At 34.6% G+C, this 757-nt stretch overlaps 1 non-coding gene across 1 annotated transcript; it reads left to right on the forward strand.

Annotated features, from left to right (window-relative positions):
* Positions 1–271: 271 nt before the first annotated feature.
* TRNAF-GAA lies at positions 272–344 on the forward strand. The gene has a single exon. It is a non-coding gene; the product is annotated as a tRNA-Phe (tRNA).
* Positions 345–757: the final 413 nt, after the last annotated feature.

The raw sequence follows: 757 nt of genomic DNA on the forward strand, positions 1-757 counted from the left end.
TTGTTAAAGTCTGAAGAAGCGTTGATTCAAACGTGAAAGCGCTTACTCACTGCAGTCTCCTGTTGTTTGTTTGTTTTTTCATCGTATTAAATCGTTGGATTTTATGGACAGCCATTGCTGATTTTTATTCATGCAGTACATGGTACTTTCCTCTGTTATTTTCTGAACATTTTAATGAATAACAAATATTGATTGAGAGAGGACATGTTTAAAATCCAGAAGTCATATAAGTAAGCTGTGGTGAAGTTTCAGAAGCAATGCCTTTTTATGTGCTGAAATAGCTCAGTTGGGAGAGCATTAGACTGAAGATTTAAAGGTCCCTGGTTCAATCCTGGGTTTCGGCATGGAAACCTTTTGAGATTCCTACCTTTAAGTTTTGGATATGGGAATACATATGTTATAACAGCTGAACTGGAACATGTGTGTACATGTATGTTAAAAATGAAGGTAAGGTGTGCTGGAATCAATGAAAATGTGCTGGGCTACATGAATAAAAGAGATTGCTCTGATAAGTTAATCTCCAAAATGACCAATATTTAAATCAAATAACTCTCAAATAAATCTTACAATGGAAAGGCACAAATGTTACATACGAAATCAAAAGCCTGGTGAAACTGTTGCTGCATATATTGCCAACTTAAGAAATAAATCAAAAACATGTAGATTTGGTGGTCAAAAAGGTAAGTTGATAAAAGACCATCTTGTATGTGGTGTTATAATGATGCAGTGAGAAACATTTTGCTTCGTGATAGTGAAT

This window comes from Protopterus annectens, chromosome 9.part0 (assembly GCF_019279795.1).
Source record: "Protopterus annectens isolate FY-2018-M chromosome 9.part0, PAN1.0, whole genome shotgun sequence".
NCBI classification, from domain to species: domain Eukaryota; kingdom Metazoa; phylum Chordata; order Ceratodontiformes; family Protopteridae; genus Protopterus; species Protopterus annectens.